Source organism: Carlito syrichta, unplaced genomic scaffold (assembly GCF_000164805.1).
Source record: "Carlito syrichta isolate Samal-C Ts95f unplaced genomic scaffold, Tarsius_syrichta-2.0.1 Scaffold301626, whole genome shotgun sequence".
Classification (NCBI taxonomy): Eukaryota; Metazoa; Chordata; class Mammalia; order Primates; family Tarsiidae; genus Carlito; species Carlito syrichta.
The window spans coordinates 239,125-266,445 of NW_007245722.1; the positions used below are offsets into that span (position 1 = coordinate 239,125).

Below are 27,321 nucleotides of genomic sequence, written 5' to 3' on the forward strand. Positions count from 1 at the left end.
ATTCATCACATAAGCTATTAGTGCTCCTTTGTTTTGAAGCTGGTGGCCCTATGTCTATCTCTTGTAGTTTCAAACCTAGCATCTTTTTTTTTTTTTGAGACAGGGTGTTGTTCTATCACCCAGGCTGGAGTGGTGTGATCATAGCTCACTGCAGCCTCAAACTCCTGGCCTCAAGCAACCCTCCCACCTCAGCCTTCTGAGTAGCTGGAATTACAGGTGTGAGCCACTGTGCCTGTGTAAGCCTAGCATCTTACATGAGCAAGGGCAGAATTATTGCCCTCAAGAGAGAGGAGGAAGCCTCCAGTTTCAAGGTAGAGGATGGATTGTTCTTTTAAATGGAGACTGACTTGGGGATATATGAAACATGTCGGGCCTTACACTCCAGTGCAAATCTCTAGGGGATCCAGACAAAGGAGGAGGAAGAGAAACATTTGAGTATATTTAGCACCTTCTACATGCAGATACTCTTCTTGGTGATAAAGCTTTATCTGTATGTCTATATTCATGTATATCTATCTGCATCTGTGTATCTATTTGCTCTATATGCATGAACATGTGAGTTCATTTACTTAAAAAACAGGGACTGTTACACCAGGCACTGTTCTATGTGCTGATTGTACTTATACACCAAGAATTATTCTACACACTCTACAAATACAAACTCATTTAGTCTTCATGGTACCACTATAAGACATGTATAATTATTATTCCCATTTTTAAGGCGATGAAACCAAGGTATAGAGAGAGTAAGTAACTGTCCAAGGATAACACCTGCAGAGTGATGGAGCCGGAATTTGAATGTAGGTCATCTTGCTGTAGAGCCATACTCTCATTGGATACTTTACATCCTAGATATGGAGAAATTAAATAATCTATCAGTAGTCAAAACAGCTATTAATTGGCAGAGCTGGGCTAAGCATGGTCACACCTATAATCCCAGCACTTTGCATGGGGCAAGGTAGGAGGATTGCTTGAGCCCAGGAGTTCAAGGCCAGGCTGGGCAACACAGAGACCTCAACTCTTCAAAAAAAAAAGAAAAAATAGCCAGGCATGATGGCACATGCCTATAGTCCCAGCTATTCTGGAAGCTGAGGCTATGGTGAGCTGTGATTATGCCACTGCACTACAGTCTGGGCAACAGAATGAGACCCTGACTCCAAAAAAAATTTTTTTAATATTTTAAAATTTAAAATAATTTCAGAGCTGAAATCTGAGTCCAAGATATTCTCCAGACGCATTCTAGCTTTCCTTTTTCTCCATCTTTGCTTATGTCATTGTTTCTATATAACATTCTTGCTAGTCCTTTTGCTGTTAAAAACTTATCAGCATTAAAAAGACTCGATCCAAATGTCACCTCCTCTAAGATGCCTTTATTGAGTAAAACAACCAGAAGCCTCTTCTCTTCTTACATTCCTATTGAAATGAATGTTTACCCTTTCAGATGCTTACTGATTACTCCCTTATATGGTAATAAGTTTATGTATACTGTCATGTCTTGTCAAAGACATGCCTCTTGAAGGCAGAACTATCATTTATACCATTTTCTGCTGTGGTCGTGGGCATCCTGCCATTCATACACATCTTGCAAATGCTTAGGATTTCCATCATGACAGAAATCAACTGTAATAATGCTGACTTTACTTTCATAGTCCTGATGCAAATTATTTCATAAAATTATTGTTAGCTACTTATCAACGTTTTTAAAAGAACTGTCTTAAAGAGTTTACTTCTATGTATATCTATTTTTTGCATACAAAAAAGAATGCTGAAGAAAATGATCATTTATTCTTTTTAGAGTTTTCTGTTCATGTGTGTATACATTTAATCCATTTTTGAAGTAGTAAGACAAACTGAATAGCAAAGGATTATACCAATATAATCGTTCTGAGCACAGAGGCTTTTTTTTTTTTTTTAGTTGGAGTCTCACTCTGTCGCCCAGACTGGAATGCAGTGAAACGTTCCCGGCTACTGCAACCTCGACCTGCTGGGCTCTGACAATCCTTCCACCTCAGCCTTCCAAATAGCCAGAACTACAGGCATGCACTACCATGCCCAGCTAATTTTGATTTTTTGTAGAGACGAGGTCTTGCCAAGTTGCCTGAGCAGGTCTCGAACCCATAGGCTCAGACAATCCACTCACCTCGGCCTCCCAAAGTGCTGAGATTACAGGCTGAGCCACCGAGCCTGACCGCACATAGGCTTTTTTTTTTTTTGAGTTGGAGTCTCACTCTGTCACCCAGACTGGAGTGCAGTGGCCGCTCCCGGCCACTGCAGCCTCAACTTGCCGGGCTCCAGCAATCCTTCCGCCTCAGCCTTCCAAGTAACCAGAACTACAGGCGCGCGCTACCACACCCGGCTAATTTTTTTGATTTATTGTAGAGATAAGGTCTCACCAAGTTGCCCAGGCGGGTCTCGAACCCAGGGGCTCAGGCAATTCACTCACCTCGGCCTCCCAAAGCACGGGATTACAGGCTGACCCACTGAGCCGGGCCAGCTTTTTAAAGCAATGTGTGTTAATAAGCTTTAGCTGCGTAACAAACCACTCAATATTAGTGTCTTAAAAAACAAACATTTATTTTTGTCTCACAGTCTCATAGGTCCCCTAGGTGGTTGGGGCCATGTGGTTTATGATGAGCTCACTCACAACAGGCATCTGGTAGGCTAAGCTGTGGAAGTCTTGCAGCAAGGGTGCATCTTGCTCCATGTGGCCTTCTTGCCCACAGGGAGCTAGCCAAAGCAGGGGCTCCAAAACAGCAGAGGAGGGCAGGCCCCAGGGGACTAGCATGTCTCATGGCTCTGGTTTTGCTGTTGTCCTGTCCAAGCCCAGAGTCGGTGTGAAGAGGACCTCCCTGAGGGCAAGGATGTGAGAAGCAGAAATAAATAGGGGTCTTTATCTCAGCGAGCTGCCAAGACTTGCAATTCATCTGCGTTATTTAGTCAGTGTCCCTAAATTCTGATTCAACCTCCAACTGGGGACATGAGGCCATATAAGAGAGAAAAATTAAACAGGCTGTCATAGCTACAGAGTTTTCCAAGAGTTTACAGACTCTGGTTGCCCTGCAATACTTAATCATATGAAGTTCCTTTCAACTTTTTATTTTTTGAAGCTTTGTACTATAAAAGGAGGGAGCCTTTAATCCTCTCTCAGTAAATAGCCCAAATTGATTTCTGCAGGTACCATACTGATGCTAGATGTGGTGTGATTGTAATGGTTGCGACCATTTATTTATGAGAGCTCCTGTGTGCCGTGCTGTACACATGTCACGTAATTCTGACACCCCCTTGATGTTGGCATTATTATTCCATTTTACAGCTGAGAAAGCCAAGTCACAGGAGTTAACTACGTTGCCTAAGGTCATACAGCTAGTGGGTGGTGGACTACATGTTGAACCCGGGTCTTTCTAAGTCCACAGCTACAATCTAAAGAATAATTTCTTCCTTCACGGGATGATATATTTTTTTATTCAGCAGTCGTGTTTTTTTTGTGTTTTTTTTTTTCTTTTTGAAAGCTTTGAGTATTCTGTGTCATCCTCTGAAAAACTGGGAACTGTGTTGAAACTTGAATTTTTCCCCCTACCCTGTTACTGTTTAAGTTGTACCAAATAACCAGATTTAATTTGATGATGAATCGCTCAGAATAGAAAAGTGACTGCTATTTTCAGATGTTATTTTTAAACATTTCAGAATACCTGATCTCTCTGTGATCTATCCCTGGCTCTTCTAAGCTTCCAAACTAAAATTAAGAATCTTGAATTATTCCAGTACATAGATTTAAACTTTTGTCAGGAAATCCCCTTCATTTAAGAGATGATCCGTGTTCCTCTCATGCTCCCTTCGTACATTGCACTTAAACGGCCTCTTCACACTTGCCAGAGTATGTCTTTGCCTGGAAGAATCTGTTTTCTCATTGAAGCGTGGGCTTCTTGAGCAGAGACCTTGTCTTCCATCTCTGCATCCTAGCACCTGGCATACTAACAGAACATACTAACTATTGTTATGTGACTTTATGACTCTAAAATTTCATGCCCAGCAGTGAAATTTTTCTCTATCTCTGTCGTATATATACACAGAGATGTATCTTCCTTTTAGTCCTTTCTCCTTGTGAATTATCTTTCCACCCTCTTTCTCTTTCTTGGTGCCTATTTCCCTTAGCTTCCTGTTTCTCTCACCATCTGTCGCTAGGTTCATCTTGTGGCTCTTAACTGTTTTACAACCCCTTTGATAAAACTATGAAATTGTCTCCCCAGAAAAATACATACAGTGAACATGGAACGTTTTTGCATATTATTTCAGAGGTTAAGAATGCAAAATGTCTAGACTTGGAGGTCCTTGAGGACAAAAACTAGACTTTTTCATCCTTGTATCCCCAGTATTGTACTTGATGCTTATTGAGTATATGTGAGTGAGCATACACCCACATACATGTGCATATCACCATGTTTGTAGAAAAACTGTTGTCAGAAAGATTTTTCTAGGTTGGAGCTGTCCAGTATTTTAGACACCAGGTACATGTGTTACTGATCACTTGAAATGTGGATCATCCAAATTAGGATGTGCTAATTGTAAAATACAGACTGGATTTCACAGACTTAGAACAGTACAAATAAAAGAATGCAAGATATGTTATTAATAGTTTTTATATTCATTGTATGTTGAAATGATAGTATTATGGATATTTTGAGTAAAATAAAATATATTATTAAAATTAATTTCACCTCTTTATTGTTACTTTTTGAAAAGCAACTACTAGAAAATTTAAAATTATACATATAGCTACTCATGGAGAAGGTTTGTATCCAGCTTAATTCATTAGGATAGTTCGTAGAAACAGTAGTTTTCGGGACTGAGTATGGTGGCTCACACCTATAAACCCAGCGCTTTGGGAGGCTGAAGCAGGAGGATCACTTGAGGTCAGGAGTTCGAGACCAGCCTGGGCAATATAGTGTGACCCTGTCTCTACAAAAAATACAATAAAAATTAGCCAGGTGTAGTGGTGCTTGCCTATAGCTCCAGTTACTCCGGAGGCTGAAGAGGGAGGATCATTTGAACACAGGAGGTTGAGAATGCAGTGAGCTATGATCGTACCACTGCATTCCAGCATGGGTAACAGAACAAGATCTGTCTCTAAAAACAACAAATAAACAACAGGTAGTTTTCTTAAGTTCATGGATATGTTGAGCTAAAGATCCTACAGGTCCTCACCCTCCACTTACATGGCTTCCTGTCCCTCCCCGCTATCAAACATTCATGAGAGCTAATAGGAAGAATTTACTTTGCTTTTAATGAACATATAAATTCTTTTCTACTGTCATTAGTATCCCTAGAACAAAAGCACTGTTGACTCAAGTTATTTTCATTAATGAAAAGGAAGCAGCAGAATGACTAATATAAATTCAAGGAGACATTATTTTTTTTGGAATGTTTTGATTCTTGCATTTTGGAAAAGGTTTGGCTGTTGGAAGAAGCAGCAGAATCATTCTAGGTGTATCTGACATGTGAGGAATTGGAACATGTTTCAGTGTCCCCTGCCTTCCATATAGTGCGTAAAGGATCCATCAAGCATCAAATTATTCCTTTCCAATCCAAAATCCAGTGCATAAATGAACTTGATGTATTTGTTTTTTCTTACCCCTGGTTTAGGGCAGAAATAATATGCTGGTTTAGAGACTTTTCCACTGAACTGTGGCATAATAGGATAAGAATACTTATGTCCAAAATAGCCCCACAATGTCCTTTTTGGCATTAAAATTTCCAGAGTAAGTTTGCTGTGGATTCTTGAGGATAACTGTATTAATCAGAGGCCGGCCATTTCTTATTAGAGCTGATTTCTGTCCTTTGGGCACAGAGTGAGAAACGCCTACCTGCTGTGACCCAGGTACATGTTAGGGAGGGCACACTGGCCACATGGTGCAGAGGTGGGCTGGTGCTGGCTGCAGCAGCCCCAGAGTGGGAACTCCACCAGTAGCCCACAGTTTTTTAAACAACAGGCAGGGGATTGTGCTGGTGATGTCTCCTGGCACCTGCTCCCACTTTGGGCAGCAGGCCACAGGTGGTCAGTGCTTAGTAAGGGCATGGCTAAGCTTCGGGGATCTGTGTTACAGGATCTCTGCTGCCATGGAGAGTCAAGGAACATGTTTAAGCCCCTGGAACTCAGGCCTGGGGCTTGGAGGTTGAGTAGAATAAATCTCCTGAAGTCCAAAATAGCATGTGACATTTTTAAGTTAGGAAACCAAACAGCTCTGAAAAGGTCTATAGAGTTATAGCTAAGTGGCTAATACTGAAGATGTCATAGAAGCTCAGGAGGGGATAAAGTAATCCAGAGTTGGTTCAAGTTGCTAAATTATCCTGTCTACCCATCTTTTTGAAAAGGGGAGGAAATGACATCTCCCAAAGACGTTTACAGATTTGATTGATGTTTGTAAAATGGTTTGATATCTTTCATAGAGTGTGCTGTAAGAGCAAAATATGTCATCAGAACTTAAATATCTAAAGCAAGCTAGTGTGAGTCATCTTGAGTGGATACCAAGCAGTTCTGTCTTTGTTATAAGTTGTCCTCATCAAGGGTGTTTATATTTTTGAAAGGAAGTTTCACGTTCTGATTTACTTTTAAATATCAGCCATATTCTTGGGTCTATAACTGTTAGCTTGAGCTTCGGCATGCTTTGTAGGTGGTCAGTTACCTATAGAGGACAATTTTTCCAGCCAGGAGGTTAAATGCACCTCAGGATGCTTCTTGCCGAGGGCGGTGCCTTTTGCAAATATTTGAGATGTATGCTCTCAGTTGTGATTTATTAGTGAACCTGTGTCCTCACAGCAACTTCTTGGGAGGTCCAGAAGGCAAAGCCAGAAAGCAAGTCAATGAAATCAGCTCATTATATATAAAGAAAAAGCATTTATGTAAGGGTGCTTATGGATAGACTTATTTGTGTTGAGTGCCTATTTAATTTCATACAGGGCCACATCTCATCATACCGTTTAGATATGGACCAGGGCGTCCTTTTGCTTTGCTTTTCCTTGAGAAGAGCACACAGCACTGCCACCTTGTTGCCAAAGTCTGGCCTGATTTGAATGTACTGGAAAATCAAGTGAATGCCTGTTGTAGAAAAAGCTCACTCCTTCTCTTTGTCAGTACTTGCAAAAGCAACTTAAAAGAAGTTAGTATTACTGGCCTGCATTCAGTAATTAGCATAATCATGATGCCATGCATTGTTCACCCGGACACGCCCCCTGGCCACACTTCCCATTAAGAGGACACTGATGTTGTCCTAGTGAATAAATCACGGCACACATGATGCAAACCAGCGTGTTCCTGCCTGCCGCTTGGCTGCAGTTAATTTTAGCCAGGGTTGGTTCTATGAGTTGTAAAACTGTTTACCCAAGTAGAAGTTAGTAAGCTGAAATGTGACTTCCCAGCCCGATGTGATAGGGTATCTATTTTAGACTTTAGATTGAGTTTGTGATCGGGAGAACAGTCTTCTGAAGAATTGGGGCTCAGCTGTCTTAGAAGCTACTTGTAAGTACTGGGTGGATTTTTAAGAGTTCTCTTTGTTCTTGTCTCCTTAAATCTTCCTAATGTTACTATCATAGAAAATTATCTCTTGGAAAAACTGGAAACTTTGGGGCTGATATTTTCAAGAAATCTAAGAATACTGGCAAAGATTTTTCTTTAAATGTATCCTACTGCCTTGTAAGATATAAGATAACCTGTCTTATCCAGTGTTCCCAAGAGAAAGCATTTGATTCTTATTTAATTTTATTTTGGCAAAAGCAGTCTGTAGATTATTACTTACTTCATCTGTTTAAATATTTGATTAATGGATATGGTTTCTGTAAATACAGAAACGTTATATTATGTCATTGAGCTTTCTTTTCCATGGTAACCTAACTCTTGAGGAAAAAAATGTTAAAAGTTAATTCCTGTTGTACACCGTGCTGCAAGTTTATGCTGTAGAAATAGTGGGCTGTTGAATATAATTTTGTTGAGTTTATAGATGGACAGTTTGTATTTTTTAAAGGGGGATTTTGTACTTAAGAATAGACTTATATATTCCTAAAGAAAAGTACTTTAAAAAATTAATTTCGGACTAAGGTTTTAGACAGTAATTTAAAGCATCCTCTGGAAAATTGAATTAGTTATCAAAATTAATGAAAGGCCATGAAATTCTCTAATTTTAACTGCTCTTAATCTAACAAGTTATTACCAATTTACATTTGGACTGAAGAAAACTAAATAATTTAATATCGAATATTTTCAATTACAGCTGAATCTCCTTGCTTATTTAGAAGTGTGTTTTCAGAGTCGACTGACTTCATGTCAGACAGCTTACTTACAACATGGAACTAGGCAGGATTTTCCTTATCAATTAGCATATAAATGTATCAGCTTTAGAAATATTGATTTTAATGAAACAGTTCTACTGGTGGTATACATAGCTGCTTACCAGGTATCCACATCTGCCAACTCTGAGCAGGGAGGGACTGGGATTGTCATTTTCACATTTTGAAAAGCTTTATTTAAAGACTTCTTTGTTATTATGCATTGTCTGATTTTAAATACAAGTGACATAAGGTGTCAACAATGAAAGGAAGTGTTTTAGTGGTAGATTTAGTAGGAAAAGAATGTAAGAATGGAAAATAGAACTGAGCTCTTGGGCTATTTTTAGAAAGAAACTTTTTTCATACTTAGTTTTTTATTGAACGGAAGAGAAATTTGCTGCCCAAATTAATGATGAAAGTCTCTAATGTCATCTTAAGCTGTAAAAAGGATTTTGCTGCAGTAATACTACTTAATATATACTTTTATCCAAAGAATGTAACAAATTTTATTTATTTTTACTTTTAATTGTTAATAAAGCACCATCAGAATCTCAGTGACATGTTTTTAAATATGTACTGCAGTTAGATGTTAGTTTTTCTGCTTGTATTCACTTGACCAATATAGCTTTTAGTCCTGCAAAAGAGAGTAACTGATTAGAATGTATACATTTTTAATTGAACAGAAAGGAGTTTTCATTGGTTTTTCTACTACTAGGAAGCATGTGTTTTATGACGAGTTGCTAAAACGCTCATAAACACTTCCTGAGTGTGTTTTAGCAATTTATGTGCTGTGAGAGAGTGATATCGGTTGGATGAAAGCAGAGTTGGTTTTCATGATGTGTCAGTGTCAGAATTCCTGGTGTTTGGTGGGGCTGCGGTTCTGTCACTGCTTCCTGTCCCCTTGCCTGATGGAGTGACGCTTGTCGCGGTTCTCTGTGAGTACAAGCTCTGTTGCCTGGTTATGACCTTGGGTGTGACAAATTGCGATGAGCTCGGTGCGCAAAGGCAGATGAGGGTCCATGTGTGGAGAGAAAAGGCAGTGTGGCACCTTTAGGAGGGAGCTGGGAGCTGTGCCCGTGCCTCCCCTGCTCTCCCTTCACAGGTGACTGCTCTTGTTGGCCGCCTGTCCTCTCATCCTACTCCTCCACCTCGTAAAATAGTTATAGGCCCAGAGGCTCTGACAGAGTCGCTGCTGATTGCAGGAGATTTATTTTACTGTTACTTTGTGCTTGGAGAACAGCCTTATACTCAGATGCTTGGAGGGACTCTTCAGAGAAGCAGCTAGGTGTCTTCCCCCTGGATCGCTTGCATTCGCCACCGTTTTAATGGGCCACTTGTCTGCACAGCTAAGTGGGAGCTGCAGTATGTAACAGGGTACCTTTCCATTTGGAGCCAGATGCTCAGTGATCACATCCCTAGAATGTTCTCTTTCAAAAGGAAATTTTATAGGGAGAGGCTTTGTTATGTTGAGATTCAACTGTTTTATCTAAAATGGAAGGAGCAAGGAGTGGAAGAATGTCTTGAGCTTGGCCTGTCTTGTGCACAAATACATGGTGAGAGGCTCTGGCTCTCAGGAAGAATGCTGATTTCTCGGGGAAATACTGGAACTGTTGTTATTATTTAGCATGTATTAAACACCCCCCAGAGCACACACAATGCACAAAGAAAGCATAGTTTCTGACTCCCAAAGAACTCACGTGCTAAAATCAAGCAGTAGACAGAAACTGGGCCCTGGCATTTCAGTAAATAAACTGGCAGGAGAAAGACTATGGAAATTCAGAATATGAAACAGGGTGGATTGAGAGTGCTCCAGGATCTCATTCACCTGGGCTTTTGCCGAAGAGGATTAGGACAGATGGCCTTGCCGCCCAGGCTGCTTCTTCCCTTCCTCCTCCAGCAGCTGGTGAGTGATGGAGACCAGTGACAAGGCTGCCCCAAGAGCCTGGTCTTCCACTCCAGTTCTTTGTTGTAACCTTCTACAAAGGGAAGGTGGTTCTGTAGTTTCACTTGCTCCTGACCCAGTCACTGTCATATGGAGGGGGTAATCTTGATGTAGAGTCCAGTCAATATACAAAACAACTTTCTCCATAAAGTGATATTTAGATAGAAATCTGAATTTGAGTTCCAGATTCTCTCTCCCTCCTAAACTGATCTGCAGTTGAACAAGTTACTTGACCTGCACTGGTTTAGGATATTGAGTCCCTGTTAAATTAGAGAAATGCCTCAAGCTTCTCAAAAGAATGGCTTTGTGAAGGTCTAATGAAAATCACTGCAGCTGATGAAGGAGTCAGAAGAAAATGACTCAGAAGAAGAGCTCTGAGGCCACTTGGGTGCTGGGTATGAATGGATGCAATGAACTGTGTCAGCCTGAGTCATCCTCCCTTCACACCTGACCTTGGCCAGTCTCTAAGGCTCTGAGTCAAGCTCATGATTCCACGACTTGGAGAGAGCCCTACAAAGCACCTCAAAAATGATTAAGGGTTGACAATGATGCCTGTAATAAGAGGGTAGGGAACTTCTGTTGTTTAGACCAGAAGAGGATGGGGGGAAATGACTGGGGGATTCTTGAATTGTAATTCAAGCAATGTGCCTCTGTCACAGAGTAGTGGCCAGCTATTTCCTGTTCCCCTTGAGCATACAAGGGTTAAGTCCAGTGAGGATTAGCTTAGACCTGTGGTGCTCACAGTGTGCTCACCTAGGAGCTTGGGAGAAATGCACATTCTCTGCTCTGCCCAAGACCTGCTGATTCAGACACCGTGGGCTGGGGCCCAGCAAGCTGTGTTTTAACAGGCCTCCCAAGTGAACCTGATGATGCACACTGGAGTTTGAGGACCACTGGATGAGATATAAAGAAGAAGGGTATTATAAAATGGGGAATTTGAATGCTGGAAAATGTACACTGTTTTTTCCTGAAGTCATCTGAAAATGGGTTTATTTTTGTTTGCAATGTTTTCAATGTTATCTCTAAAGTCAGGAGATAAATGACCTCTCAAAGTGCCCTCTAGCCATGACTTTGCTCTGGATTTTCTTTTGTCACTTAGAGAAGATTAATAATTAACGAGGAAAATTTTGCAATTACTTTTCTGAGCTCAGAAGTTAAGATGGTGTCCATTTCAAATGAGGATCAAATGAGATAATGTTGTGTTATCACCCACTTTATGTTATCACAGTGTTGCTAAATGGATTGTCTCCTCCCTATCGATTTCTCACAGCCACCTGAAGGAAGTTTGGGCAGGGATGGTATGTAGTCAATATGAGGGTGGTTTGGTGTCAGCCCAGGAGCACCTTTTATCACAGACTGCCGACTGACCTCTCTTCAGGAAGCTGTGTCATAAGAGAGGAAGCCATAGGGGAAATGTGATTCTACCCATTTCCCCAACTCTGTCACCTCCACTGGAGGAGAGCTGGCAGGAGAGCTGGTAGATCACCTCCAGGAATGCAGTTCCATACCCCTATGCACCTACCATGGGGAACTTCATATGCACCCTGGGGCAGGGGGCAGCTGGGAAGGACCTGATGCCAATCCAGTGACCATTGTGTTGGGTCTCCACTGGAGGTAGAAGATAGAGACATCATTTTTCTGTACACTTTGTATTTACAGCAAATAACCCAGTGGTGCACCCAGAAGGCACTAATACAAATAAATTCTAAGTATTCCGTTGGAGTAGCCAAGTCACAGTGCTCTGCCCTCTCACAATGTAATGAGTTATCCAGAGTGAGGGAGGTGGCAGTTCTTATCCTTCCCAGTGGAAACAGTTGCTCCTAAAAGTCCCCTCATTGTCTCTCTCCCTCCGCCCCTTTTCCACACATAATATAAATGCATCTTAATTTAGTTTTGTCTTTGCCCTTTTGTGTATTTTTCTTTGTGCTTTTGCTTGACAGATTGTCTTGGTTGAAAACTCAGGCTGCTGAGAGTGTATCTATTTGTTATACTTTGTAGAGCATTTCGCACAATGAAACCTTTGTGATTATAATGAAGAAAGGGTGCTCAGAGAATGTTTTGCCAGCACTGTTTAAAAAGTGTCACACAAGTAACACACTGCTGTCCAAAAAAGACATGCCCTGCTTTAGTCAGGGAATTGTGACCCTGACACATTAGCCCTTGAAGATGAGATTAGTAGAATCCTTGGGTTTTATAGCTATAGTTAATCACGTTTGCAGAATGTTAAACATTTCTTGAGGTGAGAAAAGACAGTTGAAAGCAGTTTGACCCAAATTCCAGTCTCCTTTGTCATGGGCTTTCCCGAGGGACACAGGTAGCTAGTATATATCCTGATTTCACTATTCAACCTTCTAACCTCATTGTGCTTGAAAAAACTGACCTCTCAGACATGCAGCTGCAAGCACTGTTATTTTCTATTTTCAGAACACATGCGACTTGTGAACATGGTGGTGCACACGGACCAGACAGACATGTCTCATCAATCCAGAGGGTGACTGTTAACACCCTATTGAGTCTCTGAGTATAAACAGCTTCTCTGAAACCCGTGAATGCTCAATAACTGTATATCCAGTAGGGAACATTCAGCATGTCTGTTCTTAATGATAGCAGTCAAAAGGCTATTTTCTTTCTGCACAAAGAGGAATTACTAACTAGGCATTCTTTTTTTGCTATTTATTTTTTAGAAAAATAATGTTTCTAAAATCAGTCAATGGCTAGGTTGCAAATGTGCCATTAAAAATTAAGAGTGTTTAAGTGGTTTGGAATAAACTTTGTCTCATTTTAGTTCTTCATTCAAAAAAAGATTAAACTTGAACAGTGGGAAAAAATACTTTAACACTGTGCAAGAATTACTGACCTAATAATTCGATAAAATATCTCTGTAAACAGCCTGGTAAGATACTGATGAAATAATTGATGAAGCTGCCATAGTACATAACATTGTGAAGCCCTTTAAAACGATAATGTTAGATGTACATTGAGTAAAACCAGCAGGTGGGAAGATAGTATGTATCTATGACTCCATTTTTGTAAAAGGAAGGCACACAGGTGTATGTGAGAAAAGACTGCTGCAAACCTATAAGCAACAGTTCTGTTTTGGAGGTGAGCTGATGTATGGTCTTCCCCCTTCTTTTTGGTTAATTGTATGTTAAAGTTTTTCTTCAGTGAGTATAGACGATTTATGTAATAATGAAAAACGTTCTTTGTAAAAGGAACTATTTAAATCCATTTCTATTCTGACCTATATTTTATGGAATTTGGTATTGCCCTCTCAGTGGCTCACTTAAGTAGTGTCTAGCTCAGCTGATAAAACTAGTACACCAAAATGTTAACAGTAGTTATTTTGCAGTACTGGACCAGGAACATTTTCTTCTTGTTTTACTTTCTACTTTTCTGTATTTACTACTTTTTTTATAGGAGCACATATTATTTTTATCATGGAAAAATCTGACTTATTTTTAAGGCAGAGACTTGGGATCATGGCTCTTGGGAAGAGGTCCACACACACTGATGTGTAGCATTTATTGATGAAGGCTAACTCTGTTAATGCTGCATTATTAGAGGTATTCATGCAAATGTCTGCTTTCCCTACTGCACTGATTCTTAAATGAACTCTAAGCTGATCTCAAATTGGCCAGGATCTCAGATTCCGTATTATTTGGAGAGCAGAGGAAGGGAGCTGAGGAATTCAGTGTACTTTTAAGTCAATTAAAATAACACCTCTGGAAGCCAGGCTTGGTGGCTCAGCCTGTAATCCCGCACCTTTGGGAGGCTGAGGTGAGTGGATTACCTGAGCCCACGGGTTCAAGACCTGCCTGGACAACTTGGCAAGACCTCATCTCTACAATAAATCAAAAAATTAGCCGGGCGTGGTAGCACACACCTGTAGTTCCAGCTACTTGGAAGGCCGAGGTGGAAGGATCGCCGGAGCCCAGCAGGTTGAGGCTGCGGTGGCCGGGAGCGGCCACTGCATTCCAGTCTGGGCAACAGAGTGAGACTCCAACTCAAAAAAATAAAATAAAATAACATTTCTGATGTTGTAAGTCTCCATTTAAATTTGGTAAGGGACATACACAGTCTTAAGTTCAAAGTTGTGAGCAGTAGAACCCTGTGCAGTAGCCCTCAGATCATATTCTGAGTGACAGTGAAGAGGGGTGATGGAAAGAAAATTCACCTAGCTTGTGCTTCCAAGACACTTGTCTGAATGGTATCAGTGCATCTCACCAGTGTCTACTAAAAGCGATAGCACTTTAGGAGAGTACTGGCTCCCTCAGTTATTTCTACCAAATGCTGCCAAGATGTCCTTGTGGCCTTAATCAGAAGGTTATTCTGTGTAACTATTTTGGTGCATGTGGCAGTCGATTTAAGAAAATGCTACAGACCTCCCTTTCCACTGGCACAGTGCCACATGACAATAATTACTTTTGATGGTTATTTAGAATGTCTCTTTTTGAAATATGTTCCTAAGTCTGGGCCTAGAGTCCTAGAGCGGAGTCTGTCACCAAGTTTCCTTTGGGCAGTTCTTTAGATTGAGACTAAATTGAATCTACTTTCAATCTGACTAATATCTTAAATTTAATTTAAAACCAACATGCCTACACACAAACCCTCACTCTTGGTGATTCCAGTCACTCAAGTCTACAGCTCAGCAAGGAAACGGAACCTGACACACTGATCCTATGAACAAGTCCCACCAGTCGTTAATGCAAGTTTTTATTTGGCTGTATATACAATTTAAGCTATCAAAATGTGTACAATATTTACAAATTAAATAATCATCTGAAACTGTCATACACACAAAAAACCCAGCATGTCTTGACAAACTGAAAGGAATCTAGAATCATGTGCTACCACATTTTGGCCTGGCCTTTGGTTCGGAAGTGTTGTTACACACAGAAGAATATTTCCTGGAATACTTGGAACTCAGAAAGCTGGTTTTTCTAGTTTCCTTTTTACCATTATTCATCTGTAGAAGGAGTGCCCTTCTTTTCTTTTTTTTTTTGTAAAGTTTTTATTTTTATTTATTTATTTTTGTTAACTTTTTTTCAATATTAAAGATGTGGGGTACAATTTAGGATTAGGTATACAAGTGGTCCTCATACAGGTAAAATTTGGGCCTTCCTTTGGTCCCCACCTTGCCTGGTTTGAGATCAGGTACCTTATTGATGTTGTGTCCCCCCACCCCACCAGGATCTCACTACTGCCAGTCCCTTTTTTATAGTTTAGTAAATGTTCAGAATCTGCTTATGAGTGAGAACATGTGGTACTCTGTTCTTTATTTCTGTGATAGATCACTGTTATAGACTCTAAATCCATCCAAGTTGCTGCAAAGTCCATATATTTGTCTTTCTTTATGGCTGCATAATAGTCCATTGTGTATATGTACCACATTTTTTTTCCAGTCTAGTTTCCATGGGCAGCGCAATTGGTTCCATGTTTTTGCTATTGTGAATAATGCTGCAATAAACATGTGTATGCAGATATCTTCTTTGTAGAATGATTTGAGTTCTTCCAGGTATATTCCAAGTAGGGGAATTGCTAGGTCATTCTTCTTTTCATCACCACCTTTTTTGCTTTATCATCTTGTCTCTTTCTCCTGCAATTATATGATAGGAGTAGTCAAGTAATTCCTCTCTGCATTACTGCTTCCATGGAAGACCATGGGTATGTCTTCCTTTTTCCTGAGGGGAAAGAAAGAGATGTGGGTGAGCCCTTTTACTCAGTGGTCAGATATTCAGTGGATAGAGTATTGTCAGTGAGACTTGTGGTGGGACAGATCCTAGGACATCAGCATGTCCTAGCTGCCAAGCAATTCCAACTGAATTAAATCGAAAAACCCTCTCCTGCACAAAGTATGAGCACAAGTGCATGAAATGCCACACCAAGATGGAACAAACAGGTGGTTAAAATTTGGTTAATAGAATTCTTTGCAAGTTGAGTGACTCAAAGGAAAAAAAGGAAGCATCTTTCTACTTCTTTAGAAGGGATAGAGCAGATAAGGATATATTTTTATGAAACTACAGACTAAGCCGGGCTTGGTGGCTCAGCCTGTAATCCCACGCCTTTGGGAGGCTGAGGTGAGTGGATTGCCTGAGCCCGCGGGTTCGAGACCCGCCTGGGCAGCGAGACCTCATCTCTACAATAAATCAAAAAATCAGCCGGGCGTGGTAGCGCATGCCTGTAATTCCGGCTACTCGGAAGGCTGAGGCGGAAAGATCGCTGGAACCCAGCAGGTCAAGGCTGTGGTGACTGGGAGCGGCCACTGAACTCCAGTCTGGGCGACAGAGTGAGACTCCAACTCGACAAAAAAAAAAAAGAAAAGAAACTACAGACTAAGATAGACAAACCAGGAAAACTATCTGGTGACTGTCAAGAGAAAGAGGGTGTCTTTGGTAAGAGGAAGAAGAGAATGGAACTCAGTTTAAAGATTTGGATTGTGTTTACTTCTTTTTTGTTGTTTTGTTTGTCCACTCATTTGTCTTTTGTTTGTTTTTGTCTTTATTCTGAAGATTAAGAGCAAAAGTAAGAGGCATGAATGTAGTTAATGTAGTGCGGTGGTTAGGAGTTATAAAATAGAGCTCTTCTGTTACAAAGGTTTTAAAAAGAAAGAGTGAGTGCTTTAGACCTGACTTGAAATTAAAGTGGCAGCTGGCACAGGAAGAAGGAATTGCTGGTATGTTCTGTCATTTTCTGCCTTGGCTGCTGTGCAGAGTTGAGTGTCCCTAGGGACTTAGAGGGAGGAGCACCCAGCCATGCACCTCTTTCTGTCAGGCCTGATTTTTGCCATCTCTACTTTGGTTTACATTTGTTTGGTTTTTTCATGATCTTTAAGTCATAGTGTCTTCAGGCCCTGTGAGTCATGTCAGTAACAATTAAATAAATCCAGAATTTTTGCTTAAAGAAAAATTACTCAAAGCCTAATCCAGAAGAAATTTTTCTTGATTAGGTATAAAAGCTTGGCATTACTATATTAACTGTTAAGTATTGAATGATAATTGTTTAATGTTTAATTTTTATTGTATTCTGAGAGGAAATGGTCTTCAGCAGGCAATGGTATAAGAAAGATTTTATCTTCTGTCTCCCTACTAAATACTAAGCAATGAACTTCTAAAAACTCAAGCTATCAAATTGGATCCAGCTATATATAAGAGCAGTACAGGTGTAAAAGTATCTTTTTTAAAGGCAATCCTGGTTACTTTTTAAAAAAATTATACACAGTGAAATTCACTTTTTCTAGGGTACAGTTCTATGAGTTTTTACACATGAGGATATGGAATAATTCCAGCTTTTCAAAGAACACTCTCATGTTGTCAGTATGTTCAGACCCTCTCTTCACTCCTCACCCCCTGAGTCCTAGAAGTCATCTTCAGTCACAGTCACATTCATGGTAAAGGGTGAAAGCTAATTCGCTAAGGGGGCTTAAGACAATGCTTGACCAATAAGTGGCTTGTGCTGTCCCACAGGTGATCCCAGCAAGCCAGACTAAAATACAGAAACCAGGGGGAAAATCTGAGCAGAAATAGCAGTAGCCGCACACTGTGGGGTAAGTAGACATCACCGAATCTGTTCAGTTAGATACCCAAATAGCAACAGCAAACCTCTGGAGTGGGAGTTTCAGTCAGCAGAGTTGCTACAATTTATTATTTAGAAGATACAGTTTTCAACAAAAAAAATTATGAGATATGTAAAGAAACTGGATTGTATGAAACATACACAGAGTAAGGGGTGAGACAATAGAAACTGCTTATGAGGAGGCCCAGATATTGAACTTAGCAGTCAAAGTCTTCAAAGCAGCCACTATAAATATGTTCAAAGGCCAAAGGAAACCATGTTTAAAGAATTAAAAGCATAATGGCAGATTTATCAAATAGAGAATATCCATAAAGAGAAATTATTTTAAAAGAACTGCACAGAGATATAACATGAAAAACACAATCATCAAAAGGAAAAATATTGGTCTACATCAAAATTTAAAATTTATATACATCAAAGGTTATCAAAGATTGAAAAGACAACCTACCAAATGGAAGAAAATATTTACAAATCATACAGCTGATAAGGTGTTAGTATCCAGAATATATAAAGAACTCTTACAACTCAACAGCAATAAATACAAATAAACTGCTTTAGAAATGCACAAAAAACTCGAAGAGATATTTCTCCAAAGAAGATATAAAAATGGCTAACATATATGAAAAGATGCTCAAAATCACCAATAATTTGAAAATCAAAACCACGATGAGATATCATCTCACACCCATTAGGATGACTACTTTATATAAAAAAGAAGCCAACAGAAAATAACGTGTTGATAGACTGTTGAGAAATTGGAACCCTTGTGCACCATTGGTGGGAATATTGAATGGTGAGGCTGCTGTGGAAAAATCATGGCAGTTCTTCAAAAATTAAAAATAGAATTGCCATATGATCCAGCAATTCCACTTTTGGGTATAACTCCAAAGAATTGAAAGCATCATCTCAAAGATATATTTGTATACCCATTTATAGCATTATTCATGATAACCAAAAGGTGGAAGCAACCCAAATGTCCATTGGTGGATGAATGGATAAATAAAATGTGACATGTACATGCAATGAACTATTACTCTGTCCTGAAAAGGAAGGACAGGCCAAGTGCAATGGCTCATGCTTGTAATCCCAACACTTGGAAAGTCAAGATGGGGGATTGCTTGAGCCCAAGAGTTCAAATCAGCCTGGGCAACATAATGAGACCTCACCTCTATTTTTAAAAGAATTAAAAATTAAAGGAAGGACACATGCTACAACATGGATGAAACCTGAAGACATGCTAAGTGAAATAAACCAATCACAAAAGGACAAATACTATATGATTCCACTCATATGAGGGACTGGGTAGTGAGATTTATAGAGACAGAAATTTTAATGTTGGTTGCCAGGGGTTGGGGAGAGGAGAGAATGGGGGTTTACTGAGTACAGAATTTCAGTTTTACAAAAGAAAAGAGTTCTGTGGATGGATGGTGGTGACAGTTGACAATGTGAATGTACCTAATGCCACTCAACTATACGCTTGAACAGTGCTAAGATGATAAATTTTGTTTTGTGTATTTTACTAGAATTTTTTAAAGTTAAAAAAAAAATCCTTCTGGGCGTGGTAGCTCAAATCTGTAGTCCTAGCACTTTGGGAGGTGGAGGCGAGAGGATTGACTGAGCTCAGTGGTTCGAGACCAACCTGGGTAACTTGGCAAGACCTCATCTCTACAATAAATCAAAGCAATAGCTGAGTGTGGTGGCAAGCACCTATAGTCCCAGCTACTCAGGCAGCTGGGGCAGAAGGATTGCCCAAGCCTAGGAGGTTGAGGCTACAGTGGCCGTGATTGAGCCACTGCACTCCAGCTTGGGTGACAGAGTGAGATTCTGACTCAAAAAAAAAGAAAAGAAAGAAATCCTGTAGCTGAAATGTACAGTAATCAAGATGAAAAACTCTACTTTACTAGAGGGGCTCAATGTGAGCTGGCGGAAGAAAGAGGCAGCCAACAGTTGAGGTGTTGCCATCTGAAGAACAGAAAGAAAGAAGAATAAAGAAAAACAAACAGAGCCACAGAAATGTAGGCCACCCTTCAGTGCACCGACAGGAGTCTCAGTGGGAGAAGAGAGAAAGGGGCAGAAAAAAATTTGTAAATTTTTAAATAAAGAATACTCATTTTAAATTTTCAGATAATATTTTAACTTTCCAAACTTGATGAAAAACACCAATCTATACATCAAAGAAGCTTAACAGACTCCAGATAGATTAAACACAAAGAGATCCACATCAAGACATTATTATCAAAAGTTGGAAAGATAGAGAAACTCTGGGAAGCAGCAAGAAAGAAGTGCCTGCCTAGGGGGATGGAACTCCAGTAGTGTCCACGCCGACTGCTTTGGAAGCCAGGAGACCAGAAGGCAACAGAATGGCATATTGTAGTGCTGGAAGAATCCTATATCCAGCAAAGTTATCTTTCAAATGTGAAAGCAAGATAAAAACACTCCCAAGCAAATACTAACCGAGGAACTCCATTGCCAGCAGACCTGCTTTGCCAGAAATATGAGAGGAAGTTCTTCAGGCTGAAAGGAAATGACACTAGACAGTGATTTGAGTTCATACACACACACACACACACACACACACACACTGGTAAAGGTAATTAAGCAGGTAATGGTAAACGACAACATTTCTTTTTCTTATCTTAACTGATTTAAAATATCATGAAGGCCTCACATGTATCCCACAACTCTAAAATAAAATATTATGAAGGAGCAGCTTATATCTGCTTGCTTTCTAGTTACTAAAAGAAAGTGCTTTACGTTCACATCAAAGAATCCTCTCTAGCCCCAGGCTTTCTGAAGGAAAAATGAAGGCAAGGGAAGATTTTCTAGTTCCTGCTCTTTTTTTGGCTTTCGAGGTCTTTTAGTTGTACCCATGTGTGTCTATCACCCCATGAATGTACCTGGAGAAATTAACTGATCTCCCTAAACAATTCATGCAGTAAGGAAGGGGTGAGGAGAAAAATCAGTGATTCTGATGCCTGGATCACCCTCACCCCCTTTATTGGCATGTTGGATGGGAGAAGGGAGGGGGTATGATTGTCCTAATGGTTCGGGGATGCAGGGGGCTGGGGGAAGGGCTGGGGAGAGGGCAGGGAGGAGGAAAGGCCAGGCTGGAGGTGGGCCTGGTGCTACCCCTCACAGTTCAAAGGGCTTGCTCTGGTTCAGGTTTACATGGCTTTCTTTGGTCCAGATGTTGGCCCATGCTTAGTCCTGTGCTCTGTTTGAGTGTTGGCCTGAAGGACTTCCTGTGCTGTGCCGTGGTGGGGTGAGCTGCGTGGCCCAGATGCTCTGTGGCTGCATGTAGGCCAGTGAGTGGAACACCTGCTGCATGTACGCCATGGGGTCTAGAAGGCCAGGCCCAGGTGCTCCCACATGGGCCAGATTTCCACTGTCTGGGAGCCCCCAATGTCAGGTCCACTTGGATCATGGTGGCTGCCAACCTGTAGACCACCCCAACCCAGACTTCATCACACTGCACACTGCTCTCTCAGATACACCAAGGGGCCGCATCCCGTGCATAGCCCCCACGGCCCCTCCTCCCAGAGGCCTGGATGTTGAGCTCTAAGATAGTTTGGAGAGTATGAACCACAAGGAAGATGATCTTGATCAAAGAAATCTTATAAACTGTCTTTTCTCTTATGCATTTTAACTGCTATTCCATTTCTTTGAAGGTAATGTCAAGTCAATCCTTATAGTTTCTTAATTTAGTGAAAAGATTTCCATCTCAGTAATCTCCATGGGAGATGAGAGGGACTGCTAAATTTCCACCTGACTTACCAATCACATGACCAATTTTGTGACTTTATTGCCTTGTTTAACCTGTTTATTCTACTTATTTGGCAAGTGACTGGTGGAGTTCAATCAAAGTTCCCAAACTCCTGATGAAGCACCTTGGAGACTTGATCAGGTTCTCCTGCATAGCAAGAGAAAGAGGCTAGCTGGATCAGCTTAATAGTCATTTGTCCTCTGCTGCTTGTTCTGCTGCCTAAAAACTATTGCCTAAGAATCTCTGGAATGAGAACAAGAAATAGAGGCTGTAAGTTGAGTGTGAAAAATAGTTAAGATAATAATCTTTATTTATCAACTCTTCTATTTATATTAATGCTGCACTAATAAAAAGAATGTGTGGCAGTATCAGGAATCAAAGTTTCATAAGTCCCATCCATATTTTTATTGCTCCTCCAATAGAATCAGAACAAAGTTAGCAAATAAATATGTAGGAACCAAGATATCTATTTTCATACGTGTTTCCGTTTTAAACTGTGGCTGAAAGGAAAGTATTTCCCTAATATAGCTCTTGGAACATAGCCAAACAGTCCAACACTTCAGGGCACAGAATTGGAACAAGTGATTCTAGGTTTGCCATTTGATAAAGTTTCATCTGTTAAGTGATTTGCTCATGAAATCAATCTATTTTTTGTTATGAGTGAAAAAGATACTGGAATATTTGGGGGGAGTCTGTCTATAGTGCATACAGAAAGGGAGAGAAGGCAGAAGGCTTCCAAGCCTTTTCTATCTTGGAGGGGGAGCAGATGTATAAAGCTCAGCTGGTCTTGCCTTGCTTGCAGACAGTACTGTGCCTATAGCACTCCAGCAAGATGCCATCCACTTTAGAAATCTCTAAGGCAGGTCATTCTGCGTTTCCAATGGGAGCTCATTTCAGTGTGCCATGACCCATTCAGCTGTAAATGTTTTTTTCTCCTATCCAAATACAGTCTTTCTCCTTACATGACAGTTTCCTTGTGCTATATCTTCAAATTAGATCAAGAGAGGCTGATATACATTTCCTTATAACAACTTTTTCCATGGACTCGTTAGATTATAAATTTGAAGTGAAAATAATAAACACAGCCTTTCCTACAATTCCCTATCATACCATCAGGCAGATGCCATTTGAACATCCCTGTGGGGTGGTGCTGTACTTCCTGAGGCTGTCTTTCCATGTTTAAAAAATATTTTCCATGTAAGTCATGAAGGAGCTTCTAGATCTTCTCTTCTTCAGGCCAAATCACCCTAAATCTCTAATTTTATCTCATTTTAATTATTTTTGCTGTTTATTTCTTTACCCTTTAAAAATATATTTACTTAATAGATTTGCAAATGCTTTCTCAGAGAGCAAGAGGCTGTATGGAAGACAGCTGAATAACACAAAAGCTTTATGAGCTGGAAAGAAATTTAAATGTCAGAAAGAGAAAAAGAAGGGTGCCTGAATGAAGCATATCTGTATACCTAACCCTTAACTGTACCCCACAATATCATAATAAAAATATTGATTAAAAAAAGAAAAAACAACAAGAAATTATCTACAGCTGAATCGTGTAGTGGACTCCAAACTAAAACTCCAAGCAGTAGCAGGAGTCTTATGTACCCTTCATTTTGCTTTATCTCTTCTCATGGAAAGAAAAATTTGAAGGAATATATAAGAAGAATAATTCTAGCCAATTTCAAATTTAAAAGTACAGTTTATTTAGATCAAAAATAAATCTTCAAAATGGTGGCAGAGAACACACAATGGCTCTTCTTTCAGTTTGTACTTGATCTCATTTCCAATAAGTTTTTTAAAAGTTCATTCTATTTTAAAGATGTCTTAATGTATGAGGTTCCTTCTTAAAATATTTTGCTTTTATATTTATGCGAGATATTTTACCTCTGTTCCAAAATAATTTCAAGGAATTAGGCATTAAAATATTGTAAATGATGGTACCCTACAAATATAGACAATAATAAATTCATGTCTAAAGACAAAAAAAAAAAAAAAGAAAAAGGAGAATAGATATAGCAGGAATAAAGCCTGGAGAGGAACAAGGGGACCAAAGGGCTGAGCCCTCGGGATCTGAAGTAGAAACTTTGGATAGAGAACCAAAATCCAAAGGCAGTCTGTTCATGTTTCAAAAACCAATGAAGGCTGCCCTCCCCACAGGATGATCCTGTGGTTCCCAGCTCCAGGCTGAACTGGCTCCTCCTGGCACTGTGGTCTTAGTTGATGGAGGATAATAGAGCTGGACAGGACTAAAGATATCATCTGATCTTGACAGTGTCCAAAGATGGAGGCTCTGGCATTCTCAGTAATCCATTCTTACCACCCTGTCCTCTTTCACATCCTCCCTCCCTTCCCACTCCAGCCCAAGCAAGGACCACCAGGAATCTCAGCTCCCAAGTAGGAACTGGCATGGTCAGAAAGGAGCGCCACTTCCTAGTTTCCCCCCATTGTTTTTACTTGAGTATCTCTTGACTAGCAGTAACCAGAGAATGTATCCAGGGACTCATTATTGAAACTTACTGTTACATCTTTAAAATGACCAAAATTGGACTAGTTTGCTTCTGAAGTCCCTTCAAACTCTATAATATTCTATGACTCTCTAATACTGTAAACCAAAACAGGAATAAAAGAGTAATTATAGGTTGCTTCTTGTAAGCATTAACCTCAAATACTGTTTCAGGAAGAAAGAAGCCAGTAGAGTACTTGGCACCACTAGGACATTTTTTTAAGTTCTGTCCAGCCCTGATGGCCAGATCTGAAGAGAAGCATAGGAGAATGAAGGAAGACCTCAGAAAAGGCCCCATGTGATGGAGGATGCAAATTGGGATACAGGAGAAGACTCCAAACCATGCAGAGACCTTTTCGCCAAGTGCTCAGATACCAGAACAAAAGGATATTCTTGGCGGTGAAAACAAAGATATGTGAAAGGAATATGAGATCTGTTTTATGTCTTGTAGGTAGCAAACCTAAAGGAAAATTGCCTGAGAGGCCCAGGCTGAAAACATAAATAGATTCATGGTAAATTCACTTTGTTTGTTAAGGAAAACAATCTATTTTGGTGGCACACTCCTAACTTTTTAAGAAATGTATTGTGTATTGTTTTGAAGGGTCTTCCAGTGATTAAAGTGGCCATTGCCCATGGTAGAAAATGTTAAATAATACCAAAACAATTGTAAAGAGCCCACAGAGAGAGCTTCCATTAACCTCTGGACATATTTCCTTAAAGTCTTGCTGCATGTTCCTATATGCAGTTGAAATCATATGGCACACATCATTGTGGATACTGCTTTTTCACTTAGAATTACTATGTTCCAACATCGTGAAAAACTCTCAAGTGACATAATTTTCGTGATTACGTAGTATTTCATCTATAGAAGTTATTGGTATTTCCTTAGCCTTTTCCCTGCCTGGGAACATTTTGTTGGTTTCTTCTTATTAATGATACTAGCGACTTACACTACAATAAATAACTTTGTACATCGATATTTGCCTACATTTTAAGGGATGTGCTTGGTTTTTTCAAACTGTTGAGACAAATGTTGTGAAGAACACTCATACACCTGAGTACTCCTTATTCTAGATAGAGTACTGGGGTTGCTTTGCACCTGAACAAGCCTGGTAAGTTTCTTGGAACGTTTCAAACCGTTTCTGATTGTGCTTGTGGGAGATAACAGTACAGAACATTCCATGACAGATATTATGACAACAATTTTGGAGTTGGTGCTGGCACTGCAGATCCAAGGGACACTTCGATTATAACTTGCCCAGGCTCAAACTTTCTCTAATTGACTTCCTTGAAGCACTTGGTCTGTGAAGTGCCCACAAGTCCAGATTTAAAGTACCGTCAATCTGTGGTCCTCATGAGAGTGACTTTCAGCTGAAGAGTTTAGATTTGCCCTAACCTTGCAGACCCTTCAGAAACCACGCTGACGACTCATCTCTACAGGGAAGCACAGCTTTCTCCTTCCTGTGGACCTGGAGCGGGGTCAGCTGCCTGGCCCAGCAGCAGGTCTGCCATCTTTTCTCCAGCCTCGGAAGGGGCCTGGCCTCAGTTTCCTTCTGTGGTGCTTTCCATCTGTAGTACCAGGACAGTGCCTTCTCTGAGGGCTTGTGTGTGTTTGCTCTTTGCTTTTGGATGCAGTTGTTGTTTCAGGTGTGATGTGACAGCTTGTCCCTGAGCCATTGCATGATATTCATTGCATGAACTGGCTGGGCTAACTGTGTCTCAGTGGAATCTTCCCTTTTCCATTGAATACAAGAACTACTTTTTATTTATTTTTTTATCTGTCTATCTATATATATATATGCTAGAGGAATTGGTGAAGGTAGGGGCCAGTGCTTGCAATATAGATAAGGAAAAATATCGAAAATGAATATTACCTTTTATGATGGACCAGTATTGTTTTCTGTATAGTTTATATACCTGATAGATAAAGTTCACCATTTGTAAGTGTATAGCTTCATGAGTCTTAACAAAACTCATGTATAGTGGTAGAACTACCGCCATACTCAAGATAGAGAATGAAGCATTTTCTGTATAGACATATACTTTTGCTTCTCTTGGGTAAATACACCTACACATGGGTTATGTGGAGAACATACACTTTACTTTCAAGAAATTGCCAAACTGTTTCCCACAGTGGCTTTACCATTTTGAGTGACTTTTCTTCTTGGCACCTTTTAGTGTTTCTTTTCTCTATCTCTTCATCTCCCTTCTCTCTTTAAAAAGTCTCTGTCCCTTATAATGTGTGCCAATCTTTAACCAAAGACAAGGCCAGAGTCTGTGCATTGGGGAAGAAGAGTAGGACAAAAGGGAGGTGGCTGGGTATATTCTCATGTCTACTAAGGAGGGATGTGGCTGGGTATTCCCACAGGACTAGTAAGGAAGGAGGTCTCTGGGTATCCCAACATGCCTACTAAGGAAGGAGGTGGCTGGGTATACTCACATGACTAGAAAGGAAGGAGGTGGCCACATATACCCACATGATTAGTAAGGAGGGAGGTGGCCAAGTATATACACCTGACTACTAAGGAGGAAGGTGGCCAGGTATACCCCCATGACTACCTAGGAGGGAGGTGGCTGTGTATACTTACAGGACTACTAAGGAGGGAGGTGGCTGGGTATACTCACTTGACTACTAAGGAGGGAATCAGCACAGTACTGAGTGTAAAAGATCCTTCTAGAACGATTTTGGAGCCTCAAGTTGTTATTCTTCTGTGGCTACAGTGAATCCAATAACTTTAAGTTGTCAGAGGTTAGCCACAACTTACAAAACACATTTACCTATTGAGGTTTGATCCTCCAATAGTTCTGTCACATGCACGTGCTGTCACAATCCCCGTTTCATAGAGGATGAAGTTCAGAGGGTATACGTGAGGGACCCAAGGTTCCCACTGGATAGGAACAGAACCAGGATAGACCCCAGTATCCTGACTTTGCCTCCAGGCTTTATCTGCTGATAATCACCCCATGTTGACTCCTGGTACTGAGCCAGGCCTTCATGCTCATTCCTAGTCTGCACCTAATCTGTGGTTATGAACCGTGATCTCATTGTTCAGATGCATCATCTGGGTGCCTTTCCTGGGGTTGTATAGCTGGGACCTGATTGACTGCGGTGGACCTGGAGCCCCTGATGGCAGGGCCTGTACCCTTCCTCTTCCCCACACAGTAGAAACACATGTCCCTTTTGTGACTGCAGAGAGGAAGGGGGGGGAGGTGACCAGCCTCTCTCCG

At 40.5% G+C, this 27,321-nt stretch overlaps 1 protein-coding gene across 3 annotated transcripts in view; it reads left to right on the top strand.

The window, feature by feature from the left end:
- The window catches only part of SLC20A2 (solute carrier family 20 member 2), a 93,127-nt gene that overhangs the window by 12,703 nt on the left and 53,103 nt on the right, over nucleotides 1-27,321 (top strand). Inside the window, exons 1-2 of one of the 3 annotated variants that reach the window (XM_021710883.1) lie at nucleotides 6,824-7,513; nucleotides 17,722-17,801. The exons of 1 other annotated variant lie outside the window; for it this stretch is intronic. The gene's annotated coding sequence lies outside the window, so the exon portion shown is untranslated. Of the gene's footprint in view, nucleotides 1-6,823; nucleotides 7,514-17,721; nucleotides 17,802-27,321 lie in introns of those variants that run through there. One more of the 3 variants, XM_008054993.2, reaches the window with a different exon arrangement.